The sequence below is a fragment of the Ixodes scapularis genome, unplaced genomic scaffold (assembly GCF_016920785.2).
Source record: "Ixodes scapularis isolate PalLabHiFi unplaced genomic scaffold, ASM1692078v2 PGA_scaffold4__175_contigs__length_147842914, whole genome shotgun sequence".
Lineage (NCBI taxonomy): Eukaryota > Metazoa > Arthropoda > Arachnida > Ixodida > Ixodidae > Ixodes > Ixodes scapularis.
The window spans coordinates 127,707,333-127,728,960 of NW_024609879.1; positions in this window are offsets into that span (position 1 = coordinate 127,707,333).

Here is a 21,628-nt window from a genome sequence, read left to right on the forward strand (position 1 = left end):
GTGACCTACCGAAAGGCTTAAGAAATAGATTTTTTTTTTTCGAAGCTCAGTGTCGCTTTTTATTAACCTGTTCTTAATGCGGACAGACTCTTTTTTTTTTTTAGATCTGTAATAGCGAATATTTAAGAAAATGCTTTCCAGTACAACGAAAGACCGAAATGGGGGTTTAGTTAAGTCAGCACCCAAAACAGCCTTTACTATGACGTTCATTAACCGCAACCATTAAAATTGTATACCTTATCATGACCAATAAAAAAAAACGAAGAGTGTAACCAATCAAAGCCTTAACTTTTCATTTACTTCGTATTGCGCTTCACACCGTTTCCAGGGAGGCAACTTGGCGATTCATTAACCGCCGCACCGCAGTGATAATTAGGTACAATTATAGATCCGCCACACCTCACCCCTTTCCTGCGTTAATGCACGTTAATAATGATTGTCCACAGTCCCACTTTACTATTGGTTCGTCAGCTAATTTGTTGTTGGTGCTGTTGCTTTGTGTGTGTGTTTTTTTTGTGCTTGTTTTTTTTTTTTGGGGGGGGGGGGGGGGCGGGGGAGAAGAGGGAAGCTATTGGAGGAATTGCTGACATCTTATTGGCCACCCAGTACTAATGAGATGATGGGTCTACCAGTGCTGCATAAGATGCCGTTACTGCTATTTTGCCGATACGTACGCCTCCCCCCCCCTCCCCCCCCCCCCCCCCCCAAAAAAAAAAAGAAGAAATAAATAAAATAACCGTTTGTGAGTTCACTGTCCCGCTGGACACGGAGACAGCTAATCACGGCTAACGATAGGAGGATCCCAGCCAATGGCGACGCTCTATAAGGTTCGGACGGAAAAATGCGATGCGCGCAGCAGGGACAATGTGGAAGTTCAATGTGTCCGCTCACATTGCATTTTATTTTTCCTCGACAAGTGCTGATTGCTGGGCAAGTTGGTATGGTACGTTAGAAAACATCTCTAGAATCAAGTGTTAGGAAGTACTTTAAGTACATCGTACTTGAAGTACAGGGAGTTCCCGAGAAAAGAGAACCGTGTTTTTCGATCCGGATAAATGAACTACGCGTCGCAGAAAGCTCGAACTCCGTAAGAACGTCAAGCGGCTGGGATAGAACGCGAAGTTTTGAGAAGATGACGTTGTCTGAATTAAAAAATAAATATGTGAATTAAAAAAAAAAACATGAAATTTTTCGGTGATCCAACGCCCACCTAAGCCAAAAAAATAAATGGTATTGTGAACGCTCGTGAAATTTATATCAATGAAAGACAGTCAGCAAGAAAGAGTACATTGCTTTCTTTCTTGCTGACAAGTTTGTCTCCCTGAAATAGATGATAAAGATACCCAGAATGCTTTTTTGTTTTGTTTTGGTTTTTACGAAATTAGGTTTAGGTGGACCTCCGAGGCTCATTGAAAAAGTCCTTTTTCTCAATTATCTTTTTGGATTCAGGCAACGTCATGTTCTCAAACTTTTGCATTTGATCCCAACCGCTTGCGTCACGTTCTCACGGAGTCTGAGCACCCGCGACGCGTCGTTTATTTACACAGGACGAAAAGACTCTATTTTCTCTGAAACTCTCTTTACCAGTTCAAGTATATAGGTTTAGAACACTTGTACTTTACTTGAAGCACATTCTCTGAGTATATAAAGGATGAGGCTGTAAGGACCACGCTGTACGAAAAAAATGGTGTAGTCGTTACACCCTTTGTCACATATAATACATAATACACCCTAAAACTTCAGTTTGACGTACAACGCAGTGGCGTCAGACTGACGTCCGCAACTTTTACGAGAGGCTTGATCACGGTGCGATCATAACATATTAAACAGATTAAGTAGGTATCAAAGACTGCAGAAATAAAACACTGAGGTTTTTCAGTAGGGCTAAGAAAACCCCGATTACTTTTATTGCAGTCAGTCACACGTACGTTGGCTATTTTAATAAGTTGCACAACTCGGTTATAAAGCCGCTCGTGAAACTTAATGCCGTCAATTCACTGTCAATGTGCTGTATACGTCGAGCCAAACACGTAGCCAGGGGGGTGGCAAAAATGAGCTCCATTTTCTTATTGAAATTTTCAGAAAATCACTTATAACTTCTGATTAAGTTATCGGATCGGGCTGAAAATTTGGCATCTGGTTGTGACCTCTAGCGCTATACCTTTGGGCGGAGAATGAGCGTTCGGCGATGCCTAGTTTATTTTCGCGGTAAAAAAAAAAGTGTAATTTTTTTTTTTTTTTTTTTTTTTTTTTTTGACACCCTGTACATAGATTTATTTCCTTCCCACGTGCACTCGCGAATGACAGTTTGAGCGCGTTGCATTCTACTCAGACAGTAAACAAAAAACAAAAGAAGAAAAAAGAAATATCCGTACAATGTTTTTGTTGTAACAATTGTTAACTCTTTTTGGATTAAAAATTGTATGATGCATTTCTGTACTTTACGTACCATTGTATATCCAAGCAAATATTCTTTATTCAAAAATGAATAGTGTATTTGTGTATTTTATAGCTCCTTCATTGCACTTTGATGTTTGGCTCGGTGGTTGCGAAGTTTTTTTAAGCGTCATTTTAGCTCGATATTCATGAACAGTAACCAGCCATCTGGCTTACACGCATGCGGTTCATTCAATTCCATACATTTCATTCTTTACGAGGATCACAGTCTAGACGTGTTGGTTCAAAGCCCAGAACGCGCAGGTTCGCCGATTTGGAAGGCGAGCAAAGTACGCGCCACACGCACGAACGCTGAAAACGGCACTGATCAAAAGCGCTTTTCTGGAATGGTCTATTGATATTTTGCTAAATTAATTAAGCACCAAGGAAAATATGCATGTTACAGGAGTAGTTACACTTGCTGGCGTCTTTAAGAGTAACGTTTATAAAGAAAATCTAAAACAAACGGCACGTTCCCTCAGGTACCACGAGCGTGTGTGGCATCTGCACCCGCATTCCTAGCGTTCTCCGTGGTGTTTGGGAAATTTGTCAAAGGATGTATTTCGTGACTCTTCGGCCTTTCTTCGCCAGCGTAACTACCAGCTTCTGATAAAAGGATAACAGGTTTGATAGCGATTTCACGAAAGTAGCGAGCCGTGGCTTGAACGTACTGAGTTGCAAAAACGATTATCTCAGAATCCCAGTTTTTTTTTTTTTTTTTTTTACTTTCTCATAGTTTAGCAGGTAGCCAAAGGTCATACTTTGTGTAACTAGGAAATATTATAGCGTGAGAGCCACTGTTTTCTCGCTATTTGACGCTAGAAAGTCGAACGTGAGCGTACCATGCAGGTTGCCAGCCGCGCGCCTCGCTGCCCGCCGGTGACGTCAAGTTTAGATGACGGGGAAAACTAGAGATAAACTGGGGAGAACGATGTATTGGTTTTGGCAGCGAGCGAAATATTACTTTCTTTAATTAACTTGTAGGAATCTGGAGTAACGAGGTATCATTTGGGAATCAGGAATCCATCCGGCATTCAGATGATGTCTTTGGATTATTGAAGTCGCGCAAAAATCGGCGGAGTTCCGTCCCAGGCCCGCAGTATTTTGGACGTCGTAAATGGTCTGTCGTCTTGATGTGACACTGTTTTTCTTTAGAAGTTCGCTTTCTGTGTCGTAAAAAAGTACATTCACATAATATATGGGATATAGATTCCATAGGATTGCACCCTGGACAGTTGGGATTGCGCGTTTTCCCAGTTCGGTGCATGAATTTTTCCGTGTAAGAGACATCCAAGTGTAATCGGTGTGTAGCAGCTTCAGTTCGCTTGGGTATGTTACGTGGCACAAAATAGGTGAGATCTAGATCCAGTAGATATAGAGGGCAATGTTGTGCAGCACTCTTCCAACGTTTAATTGCATTTCGGGCATAGGGATTGTTAGCGAAGAGACGTCGCCTCTAGAGCAGGGCATTTTCACGTTGGGGAATAAGGAATGTGTTGAAGTCACAGAACCATCTGCCGCCTCATTTTCAGGTATCTTGCAATGTCCAGGAATCCGCTGAAATTCAACAAACGGTTTCTTATCAACCCATTTCTTAAAATCGCCATAAAGGACAAAAACAATCGGTTCATTTTTCCTTCGTCGTATGTACGTGTAGAGATGCTTTGGAGTGACGGTCTAGAGTCTGCAAACACTGTCCATGTTTGAGCCAACTTTATCAATATAAATTTAAAGGCTTCTCGCAGTCCTACTAGTTCGGCGAATGTCGAGGAAGTCTTGTGATTTAGCCTGAATTTCCTCGTTGATGGAATGATGGAATCACCATGCGTGCAGTGGAACTGTTTTTGACAAAAGATCCGACTGTATATGCGAGAGTTCTTGACGCGTCAATAGAGGCGGTAGTCGACAAAGTGAGTTGCTTTACCACTAGCAATGGTGTGTTTGATTTATTTTTATTACCTTTAATTTCAAGTGCTGCAACGGGGACAGGAAGTCTGCATAAGGGAATTGTTGACAGGTCAAATGAACCTATTTCGTCCTGGAAGTATCGCTCCATTTTTGACGATTCCTCAGAATACTTTGAGTTAGGTCGTTTGGAGGTAACGTGAGCAAGTAAGGGATGACAATGTTTGGTTACATGTGTTACCTGAGCTCGCAATGTTTCCTGCAGCAGTAGAACTTCTACACACGTGGCACGAGCTTAAGCAACTGTGCCCAGAGTTCAGGCACATGCGGACAGGCTTAAAGGGATACTGAACCAAAGAATTTAGTGCCCATAATAAGTGGCGCACGTTCTTTCCACCAGCCAGCAGTCGCCGGTGTGCGCGAGCACACTCAACAAAAATGACGTCACAGACCTCCATTCGCGGTTGAGATGACAGTGAAATGCATGGGCTTCGGACTAAAGGAGAATAAAGATAGGCTTTTCATCTCTACAAGTGAAAGCTACGTGCTTGTTAGACCAATTCATCGCTTACTTTTTACACCAGGCACCACTGTGTAGATGAAAAACTTGTCTTTATTCTCCTTTGGTCCGAAGCCCATACATTTCACTGTCATCTCAACCACGGATGGAGGTCTGTGACGTCATTTTTGTTGCGTGTGCTCGCGCACACCGGCGGCTGCTGGCTCGTGGAAAGAACGTGCGCCACTTATTATGGACACTAAATTCCTTGGTTCAGTATCCCTTTAAACAGCCACGGAGACCACGTGCCTGAACTGCTTTGAGGGCCTTGATGTTGGTTGGGCGTGTGCCATGCATAAAATAGCTATATACCCCATTAAGCCAACGAGCAAGGCCGTGCAAATCTTTAATAGGGCTCATACCGTCGCGCGCCATATGGTTCCACCGACGAGCATAATCTTCAAACCCCTAGAGCTTTTTACACAAATATGAAAAATGAGGTGGCCAGGCCAGACCCCTATCAATTGTGACTCCAAGAAATGAGTGGCGTTTGACGTAGGATAGTGTTAGCAGCTTGCGTATCTTAAATGGGCATTTGTCCACTTTGCAACGGGTAAACGCAATTGCTGCTGATTTGTCAGTGGAAATTAGAGTTCACGAATATATAAATATTTTTTTTAGTACGCGGAATCCTCGCTTTTGCTTGAATTCGTGTAAATCCACAGGCACATATACAGATGTCATTGGCGTAAAAAGATGTCCGAGTGATTGGTGGCAGTATTTTGGTTATACAGATGAGTCCTTTATTAAACAATATAAGACTGAGGACACCCCCGTGAGGAAAACCGCGAGTCACCGGGTAAAGAGAGCGTGTGTCATTTGTTGACAGAAAAATTGATCGTCCTGTACGGTAGCTTTTTATCCATCATATGTATAAGCGTCCCCCAATCCTGATTTCACGGAGAGTTTGAAATATCGCTTCTAGGGTGACATTATCAAATGCTCCTTCGATGGCCAAAAAAGCCGCTAATGTGATCTTACAATGTGATCATTCTTGTTGCATGTAAGTTTCTAGGTCAATCGTCGATGGAGCTCCCACCTCGTCGGAAGCCTTGCGTGATGCCTGGATATAGACATCCCTGTCCAAGATGCCATCTAGTCGGCGGCGAATAATTTTTTTTTTTTATAATTTTTTTCTACACAAAAAGCGAGTGCCATTAAACGGTACGAGCTCAACTGAAGTGGTGATTTGCCGGGCTTTAGGAGTGGAACAATCCTTGCCATTTTCCATCAGTCAGGAAACTTTGCGTTAATTCGTGAAGAGTTGTATATATTAAAAAAAAAAAATTTCCTTGCGTCGTTCCCCATATGTATCAAATACTGTACTGTATGCCGTCAGGTCTTGGCGAGGTGTGAGGTTTCACAGATGACAGTGCAGCATCCAGTTCACCCATAATGATAAGGTCGTTCCTTTTTCACGCATTAACGGCACGACTAGCTATAGTGCGGGATCAAGAGTGGCTGAATTGGGTTGGGCACGTTGGCAAACAAAATGCAGAACTGGTTTGCCACTCATTTCTTCGTACAGTTTCTTGGCAACTCCAGTGAACAAAATGGACGGTTTTGTGACGAAAACAGTTTGAGTCCTAGCGCGAGACTGAATATTATATAATGGCTCCTCTCGGATCTATATTTTCACACACCGTTCTCCAGCATGTCAGCGAGTTTATTGAAATGACGCAATATTTTTTTTTTTTGTTTTTTACTTCGCGTGATTCACGGTGATTTCTAATGTCTTAGTTCTCCTGGATCGTCTTTCTGGCCTCCGACGTATGGCGTGGAGGCGCTCATATTCGGCGTCGATAGATTTTTGCGTGGAAAGGACATTAAACGCACTTGTTGTTGTTGTTGTTGTTTTTTGCACAACATACAATTACCTTTTCGAAGTGAGACACTTCAGTAACTTTCTTGTATATTCGTTTGTCACTGCTTCTTTGAACGTATTTAATTTGGTTTGTAGAACAAAGTGCGTATTTTTGTACGTTAGTGAATCTATTAATGGTAACGCACGTGGGTATGTGGTTGCTCTCACGAGTTTCAATAGGGAGTTTTAGAATAACGTACGCAATTTTAGCGCACCCTAGCGCTAAATTTAGCGTTTGTATTAGCGCACGCGACGCAAGAGAGTTTTAGAATACGTTTCTCCGTCGCGACGCAAAAGCCCAAGCAGCTCGTGCTTGCGACGCCACCAAGATACAGTCAGAATTTTTTATTTCACACACGAAATGCTGCTATTTTAGAAACAAAGAAGTTTTTTGGTTCAGAGTATTATTTTAGATTTGTCTAAACATGAGAATGCGACGCGAGCGGTTGACCGGTCGTGTCCGCTTGCGTCTTGGCTTGCGTCGCCTCGGCAAGAAAGGTCTCGTGTACTGACCTTCGCACATCGTACCTTCGCCGAGAAATGGTCGCGCGTCGCAAGCATCAAGTTGCCGGTGATCGTTGCCAAACCGAGTGCAATGTCGTCCCGTATTGAAAATCGCAGTCGCGAGGATGCCGCCGAAGCAGCCGCCGACCGAATCCCCTGGAAGCCGCCATTTTTCTAAACTCTGTTCGTCTTGGCTTTAGCCAACTTCTCATCACGAATCCTCCTTGGAGAAGCGCAAAGACTCTTTGCGTACGCACGCTGTTTCCGAGAAATAGCGCGCGCTAAAATTGCGCGCGCAAAGTGCAAAACCTGGTTTGCGTTCGGAGCATGCGCAGTGCGACGACGCTATTCTTTGCGTACGCAAAGCTTTAGCGTGCGCTATTTTAAAACGTCCTACTATCTGCAAATCACGTTGTTTGCGATGTTAGCGCTGCCGAAACGAACGTCAAGTCAAGGCAGTTGCTGTCTTCCGTTCCGTTGCAATATGTTGTTGTTGCGTTATGAAGGGCAGATAAGTGTTCGTTATCGGTTAGCTCCGCCAAGCCTCTTCCTCAAGGATATCATTAAAATCACCCGTAAAAATTTATGGCAATGGCATTGTGTTTATAGGATAGATTGCAAGTACTGCTTGTCGAATATGAATTTTGTGGGGAATATGTGATGCGAATTTTTTTAACTTCACTTTTCCGTTTGAAATCGTCGCACAAAGGTATTCGTTCGTTGCGTGTACTGGAACAATGTGTGCAGTATGCGTTAGGTCTCTTCTAATTAACATTGTCACACGACTTCTACAAAAAAGTATTGGGTTGTGTGTATGTTTATACAGCCTAGAACTTGGTCTGCCTCAACGGGCGACGAGTCTCCCAGCTGTAGGAGAGAAATTTAGCCAGTGCAGTACAATCGCTATTCCGGGGTCTCTAACCAGGGGCGGATCCAGACCTCCATTTTAGGGGGGGCGGTTCCTTGGTGTTAAACGGCGTGAGGAGGGGGGGAGTGTTTATATTTTTTGTGGAGTTATCGTTTTTACTGAACTCTGATAACATAATGTAGATCTTGAGAACTTTTGTATCGGTTTACCTGTCGGGGATGAACTCTTTGAATTGAAACCTTTCGGGTGACCACGCTAGAGGTAAGTGTCTAGAAAATTGTGGTGGCACTATCCTTTCTGAACACCATAACGCAAGGAATTTTGTAGTTCATAGGAAACGGGATTACTCAATTCGCGTGGCAGCGCGCTAGAAATATAAAAAGAAGTTTAACTACTGGGGATGAATGTTTGGTGCTATAGCGGCTGTGACAATTGCAGACAGTGTAACTTGATGGCTCAGATATCCCCGGCGGGGCTACAACTTTTGGGCTCCTTTTGCTTGAATATTTATATATTCTCGTTACACCCGCAGAGCCTGTACGGAGAGTCAACCTTTGCCAACTATACGGAGGAAGCTCATGCAGCTAATGACAATGCGAAAAACGTTTTAAACTTAAACTAGGCTTTTCTTTGAGATTAAGCTTGGCATAGTAGTTAGAACTTTATATTCAGTGCCAAAATGCAGAATGTGGTTTTAAAACATACTTTTCATTGTCGCCGGTTGCTTGAGTGGAGCGAGTACGTTGCAAACAAGCGACAAAAATGGCCCGGCGGCTTCGACGCTGCTTGCGGCGTCAAAACACTGTTGACGCAGCGAGCGAAACGAACGCTGCCAGGCAAGTTCGTCGGTTGTTTGCCGTATATTTGGAATGTCCAGAGCGCAGCACATGCGGCATTGCCAACCTAAACTCGTGTTTTCACGTGTTCTGGATGCAACTCGAGAGAACGAAAGCGAATAATTGTTGAATATTTTTGAAAGCAAGTTGCAGTTCGGCAGCTATAACTTTTAAACTTAGACAAGACCTTAAACCAGCAATGGATTCTTCCAAATTATATTCAATTGCACTTCGTCTGAATATTTTCTGTATAAAAGGAACGCTTACTTGTTTCGGGGTAGTTAGCTCATTCGTCAGGGTCGAGAGGACAGGTGCAGAGATATGATAGGGCAGAGCGGTTGTCCAGTCGGCGAATCTCAATTGGGCTAAAGGCCAATCACGACTGCAGCATGGATGTTTGGGAGTCGGTGTTCACTCAAACGGGCACAGGCACTGTCTATTTAACTTACGTATAGTCGCATCTTTGAAAGGGCTCGTTTTCCCCAAGTAGGGAATTCGAAGCTGCAGTTGCAAACCAGCAAGCCGCGCCTCTGTTCCGTTCGACACACAGATATTCGCTCCTGCAAAGCCGCGCGAAAGCTCTGCTGTCAATCCACAGAAGCCGCGTTTAACACGAAAAGTAAAGACGGCGCCAAGGGGAGACAAGGGGTAGCGGGCGCCTTTCCTAAAATATGTCCCACCGGCCCCTAAGTTGAAACGGCATTGTATACAAGTAAATGCCTACGGCGTCGGCTTGAGGACCCCGTGTAAGCAGCCTCCAGCCTTTAGAGTGCTCGTACTGTTTATCTTTCTTTTATTAGCTTCCCGCCACGAGAAGTCGTACCGCAGGCAGTATGAAGCCCATTAGAGGAAACATCTCCCCCTTCTGGCGCTCGTCGGCTTCTTTCTGTATTCCGCGCTGCGGCGCTGATCCTCAGTGAGGGATGGAGGTGAGACGAAAGCGGGCTTATGTTTAAGCCAAGGTCGTGGGGAAGTCCGGAGCGTCTTCAGGAGAACCTCAGACCCAGGCTACACTGTACCCAGAGCATTTGGTTCCTCTCTCAGTTGAGAAGAAAAGCAATTGGTCACCTGGTTGTACAAGCTGCATCCCCCTTCCCCCTGGAACGTCTCCTCCTGGTACGTCCCCACCGCACTTCCCTTGGCAATGAGCACACCGTGCCATTAAGACACCTTTAGTGAGCCCGTGGGCGACAGCATCTCAAAGCAAGCCAAAAAAGACATGCCGAAAGACAAGCCCAGAACCACGAAGAAACCATCAAACGAAAAGTGATGAAAAGGCGGCCGCTATAGAGGAAGGATAATCCGCTGTGTATAGGAACGTACCCTTGAGGAAGGCTGCTTGGCGTCTGCGTTTGGGAGCTTTCAGGGCACACATTTTTCGCAGACAACCTCCAAAGCGAGAGAGGGAGACAGAGAGAGGGAGAAAGAGAAAGGGGACAAGATATGTTGAAGGTATTTTGCCCCCGTGCTCGACGTGCTGGTCTTGTGTGGAAGTGTGCCTGCAGTCGAGGACCCTGATATTTGGTGCGCCTCCCCACTGTTTTTCCACTTCGAAACTCCTGGCGCCGCCCCTGTCGGGAAGACGTACCGTGACCTTGACGGAGATAAACCCCACTTTGGAAGCGCCCAGCAGGCGCGTCCACCCACCGCTGTTTTAATCTTTTGTCCCTCGCGTCGATTGCTTACGTTTTTTCTTCGAGCCGACGAAGAACCCCAGGGGGGGGGGGGGGGGGGGGGGTTTGCCTGGCGAGGCGTTTGGGGGGGGGGGGGGGGACGATCGCCCCCACCGCCCCCCCCCCCCTTGGATCCGCCACTGTCTCTAACGTGCATCACGCAGTAGTGATACACGACCGCACGCCGGTAAGATGCTAATCCAGATCAAAACGGGTATGGGGTGGGGATTGAACCCAGGATCCTGGGTTCTGCAGCGCGAGCTTTGGCTCCACGTGCTCCGAGCTGGTGTGCCCTAACCCACTCATTTAGCGATCCCCCACGACTTGTACTATTAGCACATGTTGAGTCATACTTTCAATACCGCGATAATCGAATATATTTTGACAGGTTTGATCCACATATTACAACAGTGGGAAGCATTTAGAAACGAGCTGTCTCAAGTCAGAAAGTCGTGACCTCAAACCTCTTGCATGCCATTGTAGGATGAAGGTCTTCTTATGGAGCTCGTCTATGGTCCTGACGTACGCTATCTGCGAGATAGGTGTTTACTATAGGGAGTGATCAATCGCTCCATAGTTAGCTGAGCCTCTACTCCGGGAAGGTTGTTTGCAACAGGGTATTCTTGTATGATAGCCTTTAACGCAACATGTAACATAGGTAGGAGTACCTCAGCAAGATATTTTCGTCGTCATGGGCGCTGTGTATGATTCGACGATGGTGGTGTTGGTGGCATATCGGCTGGAAGCGCTCGACTATTTCCAGAGGTACGCGGGGCTGGCACGAGTCTTGACATCACCGATTGTGTGGATGGTTGAGCGTGTTGGTTATTAATTCACGATAAGGAAAGAGGGACATTTAAGACAAACAGACAAGACAGACTTTCGTCTCGTCTGTTTGTCTTAAATGTCGAATGTTTGTTAAATGTTAAATGTTTGTCTTAAATGTCGAAAATCTGTCTTGTCTGTTTGTCTTAAATGTCCCTCTTTCCTTATCGTGAATCACCGATTACCTTGGGCGTTCCTCCGAGGGGGGTAAATCTTCGGGTGTTGTAGTTCTTTCTTCTTTGTGGTTCTTGCGAGGACGCTTCAAGATCTCAGAGCAAGCTTTCTTTGTAAGTGCATCGTGTGATTGCGTTGATTACGGTGGGCGGCAAACAACGTTTAGATTCGGTGACGGAGCACGGCTCCTTGGATGCCTTCCGTTGACGATAGATATTTTTTTGGCAGCAGTGGTGGCCCTCTTCGGCGGACAGCCAGATTATGTGGATGAGTGCGTTGCCGCTCCTGTTTGGCCCATTTCGGTTCTTTTCTTAAGGTGGAAGCATTGTAGTGCTTGATCAAAGTATTCTTCAACAGGACGGCTAGCGAATCCGAGTTTGACGCGCTGAGGCATGGCTCGGTCCGTCCGGAATGTGAAAACGCCTGTCGTTGAATGGCGCGTACCTCCATGATCCCGTCATCTTGGCGTCGGTAGGCCACTTGGCGCTGAACTGATACAATTCCAAAACTTTTTAAACACTCCAAGAGCTAGTCTTTAGTGTATTCAAGTGGCACTTTTTTTTTTTTTTTTTTTTATTTTTCCGTAATTCCTAGAGTATGTCTCTGGAATGTGAGCCGTTCCTTCGATCTCTCCGAAAAAGGTTGCTGTGAGCAGCTTGTTTGCCGAACCTAGCGAGGCGACATTTACAGAGAAGTTGCCATCTTTGTTGATTTCGTGTGACACAATCTTTTCTTGTGTGATCGCGAAAATCCCATTGGCGAACACATTCGGGTTTACACGCCAGAGGGACGTGTTTGTTGCCGTGGGCTTGAAGACAACAAACCGAACCGTATAGGGTGTGGCATCATTCTCATCTGCCATGTGCCCCAGCGGGTGCAACGAGGTGTGATCACTGAACTGGCCATTATCGGCATCATCGGTACGCACTGCCTTAGAAGGGGCATTCTTGCCCGATACTGAATCAGGAAGACGTCCGTCTTCCTGTTGATCATTTGAATTCGAGCGGTCGCTTAAAGGGCGTCCATCTTAGTGGGCAGTTTTGGCGTAAGGCACTCTCGGCAACTCACCGAGGAGCTTGACTCTTCATTTGTGTTCAATGGGTTGTAACCGAGCAAAATTGCTTATGGTAGACGGTTTGCCGGTCGAGATTAAAGCTGAATTAACTGATCTTGGGTGCTTGGTTATGGAAGGAGCGAAAAATCAAACTGCTTACTGTGACCACTTACTTTTTTTTTTTTTTCGCCACCGGGAGAGCGTTTGCAAACCGGCGAACAGACGACGAACAGGCTGGTATAGACATTTCCTTCGAAAAAAAGGCTTCTCGCCTCTTCACTTTTCATTGTTCGTGCGTATGGCGCGTAATTTGCTCGCTTACCGAAGCGACAAACATGCGCGTGCTGGGCTGAAGACTTGTAAATATTGGAATAGGGCATAAAAAATGCACGATCTCCGTTTTTGTATTGTTTTTAATATATAACCACCTCTGAGTTGAGCTCTAAAAAACAAAACAAAACAAAACAAAAACTATAACCTCTTGCGAAACGACGTTGCGTCTACAGTTTCAAGTATGTAAGTTTGAAATTCGAAATCTGCAAAGCGTACCAGGTGTGCTGGTTCTTACAGCCTCACCTCCTCTACAGTGTGTCACAAAAGAAAATTTACACGGTCTTTTTTACCGCAAAAATAAACTAGGCATCGCCGAACGCTCATTCTCCGCCCAAAGGTAGAGCTAGAGGTCACAACCAGATGCCAAAGTTTCAGCCCGATCTGATAACTGAATCAAAAGTTATAAGTGATTTTCTGAAAATTTCAATGGGAAAATAGAGCCCATTTTTGCCATTTTGCGGTTTCTGGCGCCATAGAGCCCCATGTGTTTGAAAACTCTGTCGGCAGCCATTTTCCCATTGAAATTTTCAAAAAATCACTTATAACTTTTGATTAAGTTGTCGGATCGGGCTGAAACTTTGGCATCTGGTTGTGACCTCTAGATCTACCTTAGGGCGGAGAATGAGCGTTCGGCGATTCGTAGTATATTTTTGCGGTAGAAAGACCGTGTAAATTTCCTTTTGTGACGCCCTGTACTTTACTTTAAGTATTTTTTTTTCTGGTATACTTTCCGAAGAAAGTACAACTCTCGACATAAGTACATTCCCCAAATTTGGTCTTGTTCAATTTCTATCACAAAATGATGCTTTGTCAGCAGATAAGTGCGTTATAAATTGATTTTTTTTTCATATAGTTCGTCAGTGGTAGTGAAATAACTCCTCTGTAGCCACTTGGCTTTATACAGTATTCGCCGCCGTTTCCGAAAAACCCGCTTGTCCTTAGTAAAGGCATAACGACCTCGTTATCTCATAGTAGCGCATTTTGTTTCTTCTCAACACATTTTATAGCATCCGCTACACGTACCTCAACATCGCATTGAAAGAAGAATCCGCCAAATCGTAATAAAACAACAAAGAAAAAAAAAAGATGGGGCAACATCTGGCGCTTGCAACGTGGCACGTGCCGCATGGGAGTGCAGCAGGAGTTGCCGTTCTGCGCTGCATGACGCCATCAAATACTTTACTAGGGGGAATACATTCCACTCCTCTCAAATGCAATAGCCTCAGCGCGGACAGGTTTTCTGGCCTTGGCGAGAGCCATCTATCGTCGGGGAGGTCTCGGCTATTTGGTGGTAAATGATGATGATGATGATGATGGTTGTTCTACGTTCCAAATTCATTGTTGTGGAAATGCTCGAGACACGTGCTGCGTGCCACTTCTAGGAAGAACATGGCGTCTAAAATCTAGCTCAGTTCTGCGCCAAATACTTTGCTGCGCTGTGCCGCCATGCTCTTCCCAAGGGTTGCAGGTTGCACGTGCCTCGTGCTTCGACGCACCTTGCGCTACTTTTGAAACATGAAGGGGCTTTAGGTGGAATCGGAGACGACACCGCCGTGGCCGCCTCGAACATCCACGTGCACATGCGCGTGGACTGGCGCGGACCTTCCTTCCGTCAGGGCTGGATTCGACGCTGTAGGCGTTCTGTGTAATGCAAATGAGTGGAGTGGAATGTATATCCCTAGTAAAGTATTTGACGTCATTCTCTTCCTCCTGTTCTCTCACTTCGTACAGTCGTAGAACATCAGCAAAACAGCTGCGACTCTTTCACTTTCCTGTTTCGTTTTTTTACTTTCTATTTTCCCCTCTTTTTCGCCCTAGTTATTTCACTGTACGACCATTCCGCAGGTGCGGTGTGTATAAGCTCGTTTTCCACCCTCTGCATGCTCCAAGCGAGACGACTTCGTTGCACTGCCTGCGGACGAGGAATACCTCGGGTTATAGCGTATCCGCCCTACATCTCGTCGAGGAACGCTCGCTGGACAGACCCGAGGGATTCTTCGGACACGATCAGCTTCTAGGCCTCCGAAGGTAAGCTCACTAGCTTTACTTTTTTTTCTTTTTTGGGTGGAAGCTACGGTGTTTTCCTAAATACACAGACATGGAAAGATTGCTGCTATAGAAACGTACGTTTGAAAGCAGTCGCGCTTCGAGAGCTAGTCTGACCCCCGTGGATGCAAAACGCTTTGTTTGGGCGCCAGTCTGGAAACCATGGGTATGCCTCAGCAAAGACTCGACTATCAGACGATCCACACACACACCGGTAGCAAGATGGCGTCGCCCAGAAGCCGTACTTGTAAAAATGTCTTACGTCACGCCACCGTGGTGGCGCTCCCGTCGCTATACTGCGCATGCGCAGGCGGTCCCTCTCACGCGAAACTGGCTCCTGCGCGCGCGCAGTTATGGGCAAACGCGGGCTTGTTTTCAAACAGCGTTTTTGTCTATATAACTGGTCTATATAGTAACCGACAGCTTAAGAAACGCAGAGCCGATAACCTTATTGGTCACTCAGCAGCCAATGGGATTGCGATAAAAAACATCAAAGAACCAATGTGGAAGCGGGAAGCGAAAATGTAATAAGCCACGCCCAGCCTTTCTATAGGTTGTCGGTGGCTATATCCGTGAATTTGGAACGCGTAATAGGCGTGAGTGTGGGAACGTGCACCGCTAGAGCGCTTCCCTAGTTTATAACCAATTCTTGCCATGAATGAGGTGGTAAAAGAAGTCGACGATACGTCATCCACAACATATGTCTTGCACGATCATTACTTACTTTTTTTTTTCTTGGGAAAAAAGTGTCGGACTGACTCGAGATATAGCGCCCAGAGCCGTTTATACGACTACCACTGCAAGGTAGTCTGACAACCGGGGAACGATTACTTTCGTCCGCCATTTTGTGGCTCTGACTCATAGGGATACAATACGAGTTCTCGGGAATAAAGAAGGAAAATAAGTAACGCCATTTTGTGTTATCGCGAAATATGCTGGTTCTATAACCGGCCGCAAGCTCCGCCCACCGTCCAAGCTCCGCCCACCGTCCAAGCTCCTTCAGTATGAACGGCTGGGATAGCGCCTCCTCTTCGCTCACATTTAAATGAAGGACGATCTCCAGAGGTGTAAAAGCCCGTCCAAACAGGATACTGCGAAAATCGTGGGACGATACACTTTGACATAAATCGTGCAACGCTCCGTTTCCGTCATTTTTTTTTTCTTTTTTTTTTTTGGGGGGGGGGGGGGGGAGAAGGGGGGGTTTGTAAAGGTCGCCCGTGCCTTTTATGAGGGGGCCTTGAACATCATCATCATTTATTAAACCATGCTGATCACGTGGGTCTGGACAGCCACTAACAAGCCCCGTTGGCTGTCGGTCAATCGCTCAAAGCTTCCGCGTCTCCTAGCTCAGGTCAAGGAGAAGGGGAAAGGGAAGGGCTGTGTTCGAAATCTTACCCAACTAGATCCGAGCTACCTCGGCGGGTCGTGTCACGTGATCACACAGATAGAGCGACGCTGGACGCGGGTACAGATTTTCGAACGCAAAGATACAAAACCCTTACCCTGGAGTAAGTTCGCCGAGAAGCGAAGGAAGCGAGAAGGAAAATTGTGATGTTTGATTTGGTCGGTGTCCAAACAGACATCGGACTACCGTACTGCCGGGCGCTTCAACTTCTACGATTTTTGACGGAGTCGTCTAGCCTCATGATTTTTGAAGTGTCCCGTGTGGACAGGCCTTAAGAGGATGGTGAACCGAACATTACAGTGTTCATAATAAGCGGCGCACTATCTTTTTTCATGAGTCAGCAGCCCCTGGTGTGAGCGAGCTCACGCAACAAAAGTGACGTCATCATATCCCCCATTCACGCTTAATAAGCTCGAATGGGGGATATGACGGCGTCAATTTCGTTGCATGTGCTCGCGCACACTGGTGGCTGCTGACTCATGGAAAGATAGTGCGCCGCTTATTATATAGACACTGAAGTGTTTGGTTCACCGTCATTTTAAGAGAGCGAAGAACCGCGAATATCACCTAGAACAATTTTAAAGGTCACACATAAAGGGTCTCTCCAGGATATTTTTTTTGGCGCTCTCTCAGTCTCAGGACAAACGTTTTGTTATGACTAAATGTTCTAACAAAATTGTTCGTGCGTCACTGAGAAGCTTACAGTCGCTCTGTGAAGTGACACGTAATCTCCGGATGACGTCACGATACAGGATTGTAAATTAACCCGTAATTTTTTTTTTTAAGAGAAAAGCTTGCATAGTGCTATTCAGACTTATATAATTACATTTTTCAGCTGTTTTGTGAGAATCGCCCGCCTGCTTAAGTGAAATGTAGCCAAAATGAGGCTATGAAGCAGGCGCCTATCAGACATAAAACACTCGACTATAATTAAAACAAAAAAATGCTATAATTGTAACCCCCAATAAGTGAAACCACGTCCCACCCTAAAAAGCAAAAAAAGGAGGTCATCCTCCCTCCAAAAGCTTAACTCTTCCAAAACTAGAGACGTGAAAATACAAGCGACATAAGCGTCGCTTTATCTGAGTCACGTTTGCCGCGCGGACATGACAGCTATGACGTTAATACCCTCGCAGAAATGCAGCTCTTCTTGTCTCTTGGCAACATCCTGAATTCATTTACAAGCGTCTCACGCGGCTTAAGATCCACTTTGTGTAACACATTCACGTAATGCGACTCTCCAATCTTCGCCTATTGCAAAACGGCCAATGCTAACATCAGCTTCGGTATGGTCCCGTATGGTCCCGCATGGTACATTATGGTATGGTATGGTGTCGTATGGAGCCGTATTGTATGGTGGTGGTACCATATGGTACCATGTAATATTGTGTGGTATGGTTCGGTATCGTATGGTACCGTATTGCATGGTCCAGTTTAGTCCTATTTTGGTACCGTATGGTACCGTACGTTTCTGTGTGGCACGGTACCGTATGGTCCTATATGGTTCCGTATGGTTTCGTACTTATCATACCGTGAAATCGGGTATGGTACCATTTAAAAAAAATTAATCGTTCCCCGACCCCGTTTGTCAGTAATCTTTTTTTTTTTTTCGATGAATCATTTTTTTTTCTTACGAATCATTGGTCGACTTTGTCGATTTTCAGACTTCCAGTTATAATCCACGTATTGTGAACATTCGTTGGCTAGTGCATAATAGAAGACTAACTCAATGACACGTTCACATTACGCGAGCTTGTTGACGGTTCTTGTGTATATTATCCCAGTTATATCTGGCAATGAAAAACGGTGTCTGTTAAAGCGTGGAACAAGTATCAACTGTGACGTGTTAGGTGTGGCAGTGCACAGGTTTTGTTTTGGTCACTGCATTTCAATGTTCGCGTGCTTGGGAGCTACGCACAGAAAGAAACATTGTTCTTTTCGCGGTGTAAATGCAAACGGCTTGACTGTGGCAATCATTGAGGTCTTCATTTGGCGTGGTAAAGTCCATGCTTCAACTGAAAATGTATTCATTCATTTTTTCAGTTGTTCATTCTAAATGCCCCTAAAGGCTCATTCACACTGGAAGCGGATCCGCGTTCGCAAAGCGGTTGCGAACGCGGTTGTATAAGGATTCAGTACATTTGCACGCGCATTTGATGACATGAAATGCGCGTGCAATTGCACTGGATCTTTATACAACCGCGTTCGCAACCGCTTCGCGAACGCGGATCCGCTTCCAGTGTGAATGGGGGGTAAGGCCCTTCGAGGAAGGGAAATGCTTTGGCAAGGGAAGGGAGATTACGTAAAAAAAAAAAAAAAAACAAGCTAGAACGACAAACAAAAAAAATATAACCTACACGCTCTATTCAAGTTACTCTACCATAAATAGTTTCGAGAGTCACTGGTATCGTACACATACTTTCAAAAGTCAGTATTCAGTACACTAACCTTAATGTGTTCTGCAAGTTACTTGTACTGACTTCTTAAATTGATGTTTCAGGAGACGCATGAAAAAAAAAAAAGATAAGCTTAAATTGAATTAGTTAGGTGCTCAACAACTGAGTGCATTCGGTCCATTAATAGATGCTTGATTTATCTTGATTTGACAAATAGGTCACACTGCTCTTTCGCGGTGATAAGCTCGCTAGGGGCGCTTCTGTTTTCCTCTTTCAGGGTGGTGCACGTGCTCCCCACACGGTTATGTATTAATTTTCGTAGCGCATAGAAGGTTGGCATATCGCAGGCGCTTGCACCAGCGAAGAAAGTTGAAATCTCCTCACTCTGTGTTGGGAAAACATTCCGCCAGACGGCGATACCAAAACTTCTCGCCGCGAATACACCATACAAAACACAGCCTGCATACAGATTTGAACGTGAGTCGCCGCGAGATCCGTTCTTCGAACGCCGCATGGCAAAGAGTTCAAGGAGGAAACTTGCCACGCGACATTCTAACCACGGATATTGCGGTGAATGGTGTTTGCAAACTGTCTTTTGTAAAACAAAAAAAACAAATTCTTGTGTGCATGTTTATACAGTCGGAAGTTAGTCTGCCTCAGTGGACGTCTGGTGTCTCAGCTGTAGATGAGCAATTTTGCCAGTGCGGTACCGCTAACTTGCATGGGGTCCTTAAAGAAAAAAAAAAGTTTTTTTTAAACTGCCTAATTTGGACAAGCATGTCGAGAAACATTTTTTCCGCGAGAAAAAAAAAAATTTACAGCAATATTTATTGCGTGAGACTGATTTTAGTTTGCGGCTATTTCGTCCGTTTTAAATCGCGTGCCACAAAGTTAGGGTTCCGTGACGTTTAGCCCCAACTGGCTACTATACTTCTGATTGGATAAGAGATTGATTGACAGCTTACATCTTGGTTGTTAAACCTGCGTTATATGTTATAATTTCCTTCTGAGCGGCGTATTTTTACGTTTGAAGAATAACCCATGTGATGAGAGTTATTATTCTTTGCAAAAGGTTTACAAGACGGACACTTCCGTTTAGATTCATACCATAACAAACAAAAGCTTCGCCATTCTTTCATGTCCTTTCTCTGTTCCCGCCTGTCTGGCCTACCTCGACTAATCGTTTCACCGAAGTGATCAGTGTTTCGTGCTAACCCAGGTACTTAAGTGAGACTTCTTGAAGTGAAGTGTTTAGCAGCTGTTGCAGGTGTTAGTGACAGGAAGCGACGCGGGGTTTTGGCTTCCATAGCGGGGTTCTTTTATTGTCCTCTTTACTTGCATAGCGTGCTTTTTTTTTTTTTTTTTTTTTTTTTGCTGGCGCGTGCAAATGCTTACTTTTCGGAGATGTCAGATGAGTGATCCCGACAGCGAGCCTTCCAGCAGCCATGTCGCCTCGAAAGGAATGCGATTTGGCTAAAGGCAATCGTGCGTCTGCGTAGCGACAAACGTGTCCAGTTACGTTCTTGTCATATCGCTCCGGAGGCCGTCGAGATTCTCACCGGCTGCATCGAAGGTCCGCGACTAGACACAGCTGTTACGTGAAAAACCTGGCACAGCCAAATTATTACGTAATAGCTGTCCGCAGAAGCCTTCGGACGTCCGAACTCTGCGTTAGCCGACAGATCTTTTTTCTTTTTTTTTTTCTCGGCTTCCGAACCATCTTACGTAAAGTTATTTGAATGAATGTGTACTGATATCGTAAATCTTGGCTTGTCATCGCGGCTTTGTAGATTATCGTACTCGTTTTGCTGGAGAGACGTAAACGACGGGCATAAAAAAATCGGTTGCATATTCCGCATACCTTGAAAAAGCATTTCCCCAGTCACCTTGCAAAAAGCGCGAAACACGGAGTCCGCACCGTCCCTACTTCCCAGTCTTTCACCTGCTTTAGAGCAATTTGTACCTGCTAGTAGCTATGTCAAATGAAACTTGAAACTAGGGGCAGTGCCAGAGAGCAAAGAGACAAACTTCGGAAAGCTTGCTCGCCCTCCCCAATTTCTGAACTTTCAAGTGATTGTACCGTAATAAGTGCACAACGCCTCTTCCCAAAATAACAAAACAAAAAGCACTATGTTCACCACGTAAAAAATGGTCTCAGTTCATGCATCTGTGGGCAGGTAGGAAATCTTGCCCAAATTTATTCACACCGCACGATTAGCGCAACACGTCGCTATGCAAGCGCAGTCCAACACGAAGCATAAAAACGGCAGATTTAGGACAACAATTCGGAGTTAATTGTTCAATTAAAACGACATAATTTTGTTGATAACGCCCGTAGCTTTTTACTCACGGTATGCGTCGGAAATCTTACACATTTTGAAACGGAATGAAGGAAGATTTACTTTTAAGAACGCTCGCTGCGTCCTCCCGGACCAGCTGGACCGGATCAGCTGACGACGACGGGACTGAACCCGTTGAACCTCAACCTCACAACAACCAATTTGCGCTCCGTGTTGGGTGTCTACTTCTAAGCGCCGCACCACACACACCATGAACGTTTCAGTTTTTTTGTCGCATCGCCGTGCTGCACCAAACAGAACGAGATCGCCGAAGTCAACGCAGCGCTGTCGTGAACGTTGGCTTGTGCGACTCCCTCGCTCTCAAAGCACACACGACGATTACAAATGATACTGTCCGTCTTCCGGGAACATCACAGGGGCATTTCTCCGATCACGTCTTCGCTATGTGCT